At 56.2% G+C, this 11,188-nt stretch overlaps 1 pseudogene; it reads right to left on the bottom strand.

The window, feature by feature from the left end:
- Positions 1-8,491: 8,491 nt before the first annotated feature.
- On the bottom strand, positions 8,492-10,849 carry LOC120322589 (annotated as a pseudogene).
- Positions 10,850-11,188: the final 339 nt, after the last annotated feature.

Genomic DNA, 11,188 nt, shown 5'->3' with positions numbered 1-11,188 from the left:
ACTGGGATGGACTGGGACAGACTGGGATGGACTGGGACAGACTGGGTTGGATTGGGAGACTGGGACAGACTGGGATGGACTGGGATGGACTGGGTCACCAGGATGCACCAGGACCAGGACCCAGCAGGACCCCCCGGGAACAGGATCTGAGCACACTGGGACCCTCCAGGACCAGAACTGGGGCAACAGGGATCATACTGGGAACATGCTGGGGTCACACCGAGGCCTACTGGAAGCAACTGGGAGCATGCTGGAGGCCACATGGGATGTACTTGCATATACTGACAGAGACTGGGATCCTACTGGCAGAAACTGGAACCTCACTGGGGCAATTGGATGTGCCTGGGAATGACTATGAGCCTGCTGTGGGCTATACTGGGATATACTGGGAGTGCCTGTAACCATAGTGGGGATACCTGGGACCACACTGGGAGTAGCTGGGATCATGGCGGGGGGAACTGGGACCATACTGGGGATGATTGGAAGTGGCTGTGAGTAACACGGTTCATGCTGGAAGTATTGGGAAACTGGGAAAATGGGAATGAGTGGGACTCACTGGGGGAAACTGGGAGAGGCTGGGGCTAACAGGGATCATGCTGGGACTGAGTGGGAGCATGCTGGGGGTGACTGGGATACACTGCCTAAAGCCCCTCTGTGTGGCCCCACAACCAGCAGTGCTGATGAGACCCTTGGAGCTCTCTGGGGCCGCAGCAGCTGCAGGGACTCTGCTCCAGCACGGGCTTCCCACGGGCTCACATCCTTCTTTGTGGGCATCCCCTGCTCCGCCGTGGGCTCCTCCTTGGGCTGCAGGGGAATCTCAGCTCCAGGCCTGGAGCACCTCCTGCCCCTCCTCCTGCACTGCCCTGGTCACTCCCACTATCATCCCAGTCACTTCCAGTCACTCCCAATAGGATCCCAGTTGCCCCCAAGGTGGTCCCAGTTGCTCCCAGCCCCCCCCGGATGGTTCCTTTCCCTCTCAGGGACTCCCAGTCTGAGTCCAGTCTGGCCCCAGGCACTTTCAGTCACTGCCTGGAGGAATGACCCCTGCATGGTCCCAGTTGCTCCCAGTAAGATCCCACTATAAGCCCAGTCACCCCCAGTATGATCCCAGGAACTTCCAGACACTTGCAGTACGAATCCAGTTTGATCCCAGTCACCCCCAGTATGGTTGCAGTCCCTCTCACATACTCCCAGTAGTATTGCAGTCACTCCCAGGATGGTCCCAGTATGAGCCCAGCAGGGGCCCAGCTGCTCCCACTCTGATCCCAGTTGCCCCCAGTGTGGTTGCTCCAGGATGGATCAGGAATGGGAACCCCTCTGTGCCTCACCCTTGTGTCACCCTGTTCTGGGGGAGCTTTGGGGGGACATCTGCACCCCAACACGGCATCCAACACATCCCAAAGTGTCCTGGGACCCCCCTGAACCTCGGAATTGAGGGGAACCATGGAAAAACCCTTCTCAGAGAGAAAATTGGGTGACCCGAGTCCTGGATGCTTTTAGGAAAGAGGTCTGAACATTTCTTGACTAATGGAGGGGGCTGACTCTTTTATTCTTGACCTTTCCAGTTCTCCCTTTGGGGACAGGATGTCCTCTGGGCCAAGGTTTTGTTCCCTTGGCAGTGAGTGCAGCCTCAGAGGGCTGAGCCCTCTCTGGCTGGGCTCGGCCTCTCCTGCAGAGACTCAGGCCTGGCTGGGCTGCCCCAGGCAGACGCTGCAGGAAGAAGAGCTCAGGCCGCCTGGCTCTGGTGTCCCTGGGGCTCAGCCTGTGCCCCATTGCTGGGCAGGGGCTGAGCCCCACCTCTGCCTCGGGGCCTTGGCCAAAGGGCTGGCAAGGAAGAGGCCCAGCAGCCTTGGGGCCTGCCCAGCTTTCCTCCTCCCTGGGGGCTCTCAGTCCTCCTCTGACACCGTGTGGGCCCAAGGCCTTGCTGGCTTCGGGCTCACGGCCCGCCGGCCCCATCCCAGCGGCCTGACCCCCCTCCTTCCCCTCTCTCCAGCCTCTCCGGCCTTTGCTGGCAAGGGGCCATCCAAGGAAAAGCCCGGTTCTCAGCAATGGCACCTGTGGCACGGCTGCAAGGCTCGAGTGGGCCAGGCAAGAGCAGGAGCAGCGAGAGCCTGAGGAGCCAGGAGATGCCCTGGCTGGGCATCGTGCTGCTGCGGGACGAGCTGACACCTCTGCACAGTCTCTGCCCGTCCCTGCCAGCCGACTTCTGCCCAGGCTCTGGGCACGGGGACGCAGCACTGACAGTTTTCAGCCCCCGCGCTGTTCCACAGAGGCTGTGATGTCACAAGGCCCTTGCCTGGCAGCCAGGAGATGGGCAAGGCAAGGCAAGGACGGAGCCTCGGAGCCACCAGCATGCTGTCCCCAAAGGCTGGGCTGGCACAGAAGCCCAGAGTCCCTGAGCTTGGCAGAGACTTGTGAGATCAACCGGCGTCCAGCCTACGCCCCATCCCCAGCACGTCAAGCAGACCACGGCACTCAGTGCCATGGCCAGTCTTTGCTTAAACACCTCCAGGGACGGTGACTCCACCACCTCCCTGGGCAGCCCAAAAAGCTCTGAGGCATCACACCTCTTCTTTTACAGTTGTATCACAACTTTTTATAAGTCAATCATATTATATTATAGAGCTCCATTTCTATGTTGGTTACGTACACCTTTTGGGGCCTCTGGTGGTCTAGTGGTTAGAGTGCCTGACTCTCACCTCTGCGACCCGGGTTCGATTCCCGGCCCCCTGGGCAGGTGGAGCTCATCAGCCTTGGTAGGCAATCCACCTAAGAGAAGGTCACTCTAAACAAACCTACATCCTGGGGACCTCACTGCCACTGTCCAAGCTTTGCTCGGCCCCGGCAGATGAACCTCAGGACTAAAGGGTGGGCTCAGTTCAGCGCACGCTGTGTCTCACCTAAAAAATCCACTGCGCAGGCTGGAAGGGTTAATGACCTTTCCCAAAATCTTCGCTCGCGAAGACTGGCCATTTTTTATTTTACGTACACCTTTTATATATCTTTATATACTTTTTATATACCTTTATATACCTTTTATAAACCTTTTAATGCCTTAATAAAATCCCAGGGATCTTGCTTAGAACTCCCCGCATCCAGGGACTGAGAGGATCTCCCTGAATAACACTTTCAGTGGGCACTGGAATCCTCAGGATCCTGGAACCCCTGGAGCATCAACAGCTTTGTCCCTCCAAAGGGGTCTCAATTTGTTTCCAATGGTTCAGGAATACAAAATAAACCAAATACCAGTTTCCAAAACCAAATCAACTTATAAGTCCAGAAATCACAAGTTAATATCCAAAATAGCAGAAAGGATTTCTTCAAGATTCTTTCTTTGCAACCTGAAGTACCCATAATACAAAAGAAACCAAATACCTGTTTCCAAAACCAAATAAACCAAAGACCAGTTCCAGAACCAAATAAACCAATGAGTCCAGACTCCCAAATTAAGATCCAAAATCATGGCTGGGCTGCATGAACGAAGATTTGGGAAGGGCTCTGCCCACATTTGCTACAAGCACACTGGTGGCTAAAGAGGCCAATACGAGATAGACACGTCCAGTTGCAAAAGGCAGAGCAGAAAGACTCCTTGGATGGGATCGACAGGACACGGTTCTTTCTGTGTTGTCTTTTCTCCTCGATGGTGATCCTGCTGCGTTCTCAAAGGAAGCAGCAGCGTTAGAGATGGGGTGTCTCCAGACCTCCCGACTGGAGGCCAGAGTAGACCAGTGATGAAGATCAATGTGGCCAAGGCTGAGATGTTGTTTCAGGCAGTCCTTGTATCTCCTCTTCGGGGCTCCTCTCTTGCAGCAGCCGGTGGCAAGTTCACCCCAGAGCACGATCTTAGGGAGGGGGTGGTTGGTCCTTCATCCTGGAGACGTGCCCTGCCCAGCACAGCTGTGTTCTCAGCAACATGGCCTCAATACTTGTGACTGCTGCCTGTTCTAGAACAGATGGATTGGTCACATCATCTGACCAGTGGATGTTTAGGATTGTTCAGAGGCAGCGTTGATGGAAGCGTTCCAGGAGTCGCAGGTGGTGGCTGTAGATGACCCATGATTCGGACCCATATGAGAGAGTAGACAGCACAATGGCTCTGTAAACACTGATCTTGGTGCTTTTCTTCTCTTTTATGGAGTTTTTGGAAAGCATTATATGCCTTTGCTAACCTGTTGTCTGTCTCCCCGTCAATCTCACCATCCAAGGAGATGAGGCTCCCTAGGTAATTAAACTGCTGGACTGATTTGAGCTCTGATTGGCCAATGGTGATATGGGGATGATGGAAGACTTCCTGAGGTGCAGGTTGATGGAGAACTTCAGTCTTCTTTAAGCTGACTTCCAGCCCAAAGAACTCAGCAGCCTCAGCAAAGCAGGATGTTAAACGCTGCAGAGCTGCTTCTGTGTGAGCGACGAGGGCGGCGTCATCAGCATAAAGCAGCTCCCGGACAAGATGGTTTAAGGTCTTGGTGTGGGCCTTCAGTTGCCTTAGGTTGAAAGGGCTTCCATCAGTACGGTATCGGATGTAGATCCCGTCCTGATCATTGAGGTCTGCCGTGGCCCTTTGGAGCATCCTGCTGAAAAAGATTGTGAATAGGGTTGGAGGAAGAACGCAGCCTTGTTTCACACCATTAGTTATTAGAAAGGGCTCAGAAAGTGCATTGCCATATCTGACTTGGCCGTGCTGATCCTCATGGAGTGAGATAATCATTTTAAGGATCTTGGGGGGACAACCTAAACCTTCCAAAATCTGCCACAGACCTTTCCTGCTCACAGTATCGAAAACCTTGGTGAGGTCAACAAAGGTTCCATAGAGACCTTTGTTCTGTTCCCTGCACTTCTCTTGCAGTTGTCTGAGGACAAATCCCATGTCTGTGGGGCTCCTGTTGGCTCTGAAACCACACTGGCTTTCAGGGAGAATTCCTTCTGCTATAGTGGGTGTTAGTCTGTTCAAGAGTATTCTTGCCAGGATTTTGCCAGCAATGGGGAGCAGAGTAATACCCCGGTAATTTCAGCAGTCTGATTGTGCTGGTTTAAAGGTAAACCAGCAGGGGAAATGAACTCAACCCAAAAGAGAGATTATAAGTCAGAATAACATTTTAATAAAATAACACAATAAGTACGATTATACAGACAAACAGTTGGTTTTAACCCACAAAACCCAAATGTATAACCCAGCACCCTGGGGCATGAACAGAGTGGTGTTTGTTGCCCCCCCTGGGCCCAAAATCAAGGGAGAGGGGGAAAAACCCCTGTTGGTGAGAGTGGTGGTGCAGTCTGGTCAAGAGTGGTGGTTGCAGTTCGGTCGAGAGTGGTGATCTGCAGTCGGGTTGACAGTGGTGGTCACAGTCTGATTGAAAAGTGGTGGTTGCAGTCTGGTTGAAGAGACATCGTTGACATCACAGGCAGAGCAGTGACATCACAGGGACAGCAGTGACATCAAAAAGAAAGTGGTGACATCACAGGCAGAGCAGTGACATCACCGGGGCAGCAGTGACATCACAGGGACATTGGTGACATCACAGACACAGCAGTGACATCACAGGAACAGCAGTGACATCACAGGAACAGAAGTGACATCAAAAGGGACAGCAGTGACATCACAGAGACATCGGTGACATCAAAGGGACAGCAGTGACATCACAGAGCAAGCGGTGACATCACAGAGGCATCGGTGACATCACAGGGACATCAGTGACATCACAATGGCAGCAGTGACATCACAGGGACATTGATGACATCACAGGGACAGGAATGACATCACAGAGACATCGGTGACATCACAAGGACATCAGAGACATCACAAAGACAGCAGTGACGACACAGGGACAGCAGTGACATCACAGGTACATCGGTGACATCACAGAGAAATCGGTGACATCACAGAGAGAGCAGAGATATCACAGCGACAGCAGTGACATCATAGGGCTATTGGTGACATCACAGGGACAATGATGACATCACAGAAACATCGGTGACATCACAGGGACAGTAGTGACATCACAATAACAGCAGTGACATCACAGAGACAGCGATGACATCACAGAGACATTGGTGACATCACAGGGATATTGGTGACATCACAGAGACAGCAGTGACATCACAGGCAGAGCAGTTACATCACAGGGACATCAGTTACATCACAGGGAAAGCGGTGACATCACAGAGAGAGCAGTGACATCACAGAGACAGTGGTGACATCACAGAGACAGCAGTGACATCAAAGGGACAGCCATGACATCACAGAGACGGTGGTGACATCACAGAGACAGTGGTGACATCACAGAGACAGCAGTGACACCAAAGGGACAGCAGTGACATCACAGAGACACTGGTGACATCTCAGGGATATCCGTGAAGTCACAGGGAAGCGGTGACATCACAATGACAGCGGTGACATCACAGGGACATTGATGACATCACAGGGACAGGAATGACATCAGAGACATCGGTGACATCACAAGGACATCAGTGACATCACAAAGACATCGGTGACATCACATGGACATGGGTGACATCACAGAGACAGTGGTGACATCACAGACACATCGGTGACATCACAGTCACAGCAGTGACATCACAGGGACATCAATGACATCACAGAGAAAGCGGTGAAATCACAGGGACAGCGATGACATCAGAGGGACAGCACTGACATCACAGAGACATCGGTGACATCACAGAGACATCGGTGACATCACAGAGAAAGCGGTAACATCACAGGGACAGCAGTGACATCACAGAGACAGCGGTGACATCACAGAGAGAGCGGTGACATCACAGAGACAACAGTGACATCACAGAGACATCGGTGACATCACAATGACAGCAGTGACATCAGAGAGACAGAGGTGACATCACAGGGACAGGACAGGACATCGATGACGTCACAGAGACACCGGCAACATCACAATAACAGCAGTGACGTCACAGGGACAGCAGTGACATCGCAGGGACAGGAGTGACATCACAGAGACAGCGATGACATCACAGAGACATCGATGACGTCACAGGGACATCAGTGACATCACCAGGACAGCAGTGACATCACAGGGACATTGGTGTCATCACAGAGACAGTGGTGACATCACAGGGACATTGGTGACATCACAGAGACAGCGGTGACATCACAGAGACAGTGGTGAAATCACAGAGACATCGATGACATCACATATACATCGGTGACATCACAGAGACAGCAGTGACATCACAGGGATATCGGTGAAATCAAAGGGACATCCGTGACTTCAAAGGTACAGCGGTGACATGACAGGCACAGTAGTGACATCACAAAGACATCCGTGACATCACAGAGACAGACGTGACTTCACAGGCATAGCAGTGACATCACAGGGACATTGGTGACATCACAAAGACAGCAGTGACATCACAGGGACAGCCATGACATCACAGGGACATGAGTGACATCACAGACACAGCAGTGACATCACAGAGACAATGGTGACATCACAGGAACAGCAGTGACATCACAGACACAGCAGTGACATCACAAAGACTGCAGTGACATCACAGGGACAGGAGTGACCTCACAGGGACAGGAGTGACATCACAGGGACAGCGGTGACATCACAGGCACAGCAGTGACATCACAGGGACAGCAGTGACATCACAAAGAGTGCAGTGACATCACAGGGACAGGAGTGACCTCACAGGGATAGGAGTGACATCACAGGGACATCGGTTACATCACAGGCACAGCAGTGACATCACAGGGACAGCAGTGACATCACAAAGAGTGCAGTGACATCACAGGAACAGGAGTGACCTCACAGGGATAGGAGTGACATCACAGGGACATCGGTTACATCACAGGCACAGCAGTGACATCACAGGGGCACCAGTGACATCACAGGGACAGCAGTGACTGTTACGACCCGCCCCAGGAAAAAGGCGGGGGGGGTAACTCAGGTTTTATCAATAATTCCCTTGGGGTGGATTAAAGTGAAACGACACTAAATAATCGGTGTCTGAAAACATATTGACAAGGTTTATTTTAACAATTCTGTATCAACAGCTATGCCAGCATTTTGGGGGCTGTCATATAACAAGGCCAACCTTTCAGGGGAGGAGAAAAATGCATAGGGGAGAGAAAGACAGGGTAAGAGTAAGGGAGAGCAACAAAAAAGAAAAGATAAGAGTGGTAAAAACGTAAATAGTCACCACCCACTGGATCCAGCCATGTAAAAAGCAATGGTCTGGATCCGCAGGTGGTGGGGGGAGAAGAAGGAAAAATCCCCCCCAAACCCCCAAAGTCACCAGTCAATATCCATATCCTTTGCATCTCCCCAAGGCGGGGAGTTGTTTTCATAGGGGGGTGTCCCCCTTTTTGACGTGGAGTTCATGTGGAGGGCGTGGTAAACTCGGCTCTTCCCGCCTTTTGGGGGCTTGACATCTTCTGCACTGGAGGAGGGGGATGGGCCCAGCTGCCCATCAGAAAGTCAAAAGCCTGTAGAAGTCTCTTAGAATGCATAAATCATTAACTGTTCCAGTCCCTGACACCCCCCAAAGTGTGGGTGGGGATGGACTGGAGGGTCCCGGCTGGGCCCGAGGCCACGGGGAGGGGCTGCGGCCGCCGGCGGCTCAGGAGCTCTGTGGGGAGAGAAAAGGGGGTGAGAGCGGGGTGGGGAGGCAGGGGGGGCACAGAGGCTGTGGGCAAGGGGGGGACAAAACCCCCGGGGATCCCCCCTTTACCTTCTCCCACAAGTAGAAGCCGAGCCCCAGCGCCAGGAAGACCAAGCCCAAGACGAAGCCCCCGACCCCCACCAGGATCTTGCTGCGGACGGTGTCCGGTGGCATCTCTGGGGGGAGCCGGGGGGGTCAGCACCCCCAAAACCTCCTCCCACGCACCACCCGGCACCCCACAGAGCCCGGCCCGCTCTCCCCCAGCCCACCCGGGGGTCCCTGAAACCTTCTGCCAGTCCCTTCCCAGCCCCTGTAGGGGATCCCACCAAGCCCATCCCAGACCCTTTAGGACCCTCCAACCCCCTCCCAGCACCCCCAGCACCCACCAAACTCCCTCCCAGTCGCCCCCAGTCACCCCCCCGGTGCTGGGGGGGCCGGGCCGTACCCCAGTGCCGGCTGAGGGGGTGCTCCAGGCTGACGTGCTCCACCTGGCAGCTGTAGGTGACCCCGCGCCGGGGGGGGATTTCCAGCATCACCAGCACCTGGTAGCTCCAGTCCCCGTTGGGGACCACGTCGGTGGCCACCACGTGCTCCGGCAGCTCCTGCCCATCCTGGAACCACCTCACCTGCACCGGCGCAGGGTAGAAATCCATCACAGAGCAGAGCAGGCGGCCGGGGCCGGGCTGGTAGCTCTACCGCACCAGCGAGATGGACACGCTGGGGGGCACTGGGAGGGACAGGAGAGACACTGGGCTCAGCTGGGGGGCACTGGGAGGGAGGGGAGAGGGCTTGGAGGGTGTTGGGAGGGACTGGGATGGCAGTGGGAGGGACTGGGAATCGAGTGGGAGAGAAGGGTCTGGGCTGGAGGGGCACTGGGGAGAGAGTTGGGAGATGTGGGAGTGAAGTGAGAACGACTGGGAATGGACTGGGAGGGTCTGGGAATGGATCGAGAGGGTCTGGGAATGGAGTGAGAGGGACTGGGAGTGACTGGTGTGGACTGGGAGTGACTGGTGTGGACTGGGAAGGAAGCGCTCGGGCCTGGGAGGCTGAGTGGTGGTGAGGGAAGTCTTTGGTTTGGGTCTGCCTGGCAACAGGAGCGTCATCAGAGAGACGCGCTGGGATTGGCTGAGGGGCGGGAGCTCGGTGGCCCCAGCGGGGTGGAGACGCGGGGGGGCACTGGGAGAGACTGGGATGGACTGGGGGGCACTGCAAGGGGCAAAAGGCCACGGGGATGGGCACAGGGAGGCTGAGGGGTCTGTGGTGATTCCCAGGGAGGGTTTGAGGGGCTCCAGGGTCATTTCCGGGGCAGGGCCCGAGGGGACCCGCTCTGCCCCACGCTCACCTCTGCGGTTCACAGTGAACAGGGCATCAACCTCGTAGTTGTGCCGGCAGACCGTGTCCACCTCAGCCCGTCTGCGCTCCAGCCTTTCCGGGTCGCTGTTCCATTACCTGGCCTGGATCTCCCCATACGGGGTGTCCCCCACATAGACCCCCACATCGCTGTCAAAGTGGGCGTACTGCTCCCGGTTGTAGATGCGCCTCATCACGAGCCTCACCCGCTCGGTGCCGTTGATGAAGTGACACTTGTACGTGGACATCTCCTGGAACACCCCTGTGTGTGCAGGACATGGGTCAGGGGGTGCCCCGTCCCCCCCCATCATCCCCCAGCCCCCCACAGGAGGCTGGGAGCTCAGGGGCCACCCCGGACCCCCCTTTCCCACCCCCCTCTGCCCCACGGACGCCCCAGCACCGGCTCTTGGCTGGGGGGGAACCCCCCCATCAGCCCCCCGGGGATGGACAGGGGGGTTGGGGACCCCCCCAATGCGGATCCCACCCCCCCCAGAGCCCCAGGGAACCGCTCCAGGGATCAAGGGACACCCAGGGACCCCCAGGGCACCCCACTGCCTGCTCTCCCACATCCCCTTTCCCCCCTCTCCCACCCCTTTCCCACCGGCCCCACAATCCCCAGACCCCCCCGCCCTCACTTTGGGGCTCCCCCTCCCCTCCCACTCACTCCGGGCCTTCCAACCCCCCTCGCACTCACTTTTGGGGCTCCCACACCCTCTTTTCTCCCCTCTTTACCCCCCTTTCCCACCCTCCCCCCTTCCCGCCCCCCCCGCTCACCCGACAGCTCCTCGCCCGCAGCCGGGGGGGCTCCCAGCACCACCAGCACCGCCAGCACGGCCCCAGCTCCCCGCACACGCTCCATGCCCAGCGCCGGACAGCTGCTGACAGCCCCAAACCAGCCGGGCGGCGCCGTTTTGGGGGGTTTGGGGCGCGCTGGGCTTGGCTGAGGGCGCAGTTGGGGCCCTTTTTTCGAGGCGTCTTCCCGGCGACTGATGAGTCATCAGCGCGGCGCGCTGGGATTGGGCGCGGGCGGCGTGGGCGCTTTGGGATTGGCTGAGGGCCGTTGGGGGCCCCCGCGGCAGCCCCGGGCCTGGGGGGTTCGGGGGGTCCGTGGGCTGCGGGGGAGGGGGGAGCTCAGGGCCCACCAAAAATGCCCAGCCAGGGCTCCCAAAGCTCAGGGCAACCCCAAACCAGCTACCCA

Source organism: Pipra filicauda, unplaced genomic scaffold (genome assembly GCF_003945595.2).
Source record: "Pipra filicauda isolate LSUMZ 115617 unplaced genomic scaffold, ASM394559v2 scaffold1346_size16462_pilon, whole genome shotgun sequence".
Lineage (NCBI taxonomy): Eukaryota > Metazoa > Chordata > Aves > Passeriformes > Pipridae > Pipra > Pipra filicauda.
This window is presented reverse-complemented; position numbering and strand designations above follow the sequence as displayed.